This window comes from Theobroma umbraticum, unplaced genomic scaffold, assembly GCF_002168275.2.
Source record: "Theobroma umbraticum cultivar Fairchild unplaced genomic scaffold, ASM216827v3 scaffold_106.0, whole genome shotgun sequence".
NCBI lineage: Eukaryota > Viridiplantae > Streptophyta > Magnoliopsida > Malvales > Malvaceae > Theobroma > Theobroma umbraticum.
The window spans coordinates 2502097-2502299 of record NW_018397276.1 but is presented as its reverse complement, the minus strand read 5'-3'; positions in this window follow the sequence as shown (position 1 = coordinate 2502299).

The following is a 203-nucleotide window of genomic DNA, read 5'->3' as shown; positions in this document are numbered from 1 at the left end:
CTATAACATTTACATTTTTCCATATAAGTATAATGCCATTGAATGGCTTAACAATCAGTAGTAACAAGTATTATAAACAATAAAAGTAAAGATTGACTCGTCAAGTTTCAAAAAGGTTGCTATGTCACCTACCAAAAGAAGAACGGATCATGTTTTCGTAACATTGGTGGCTGGATAGTTATCACTAATCCATCGCAAAAATA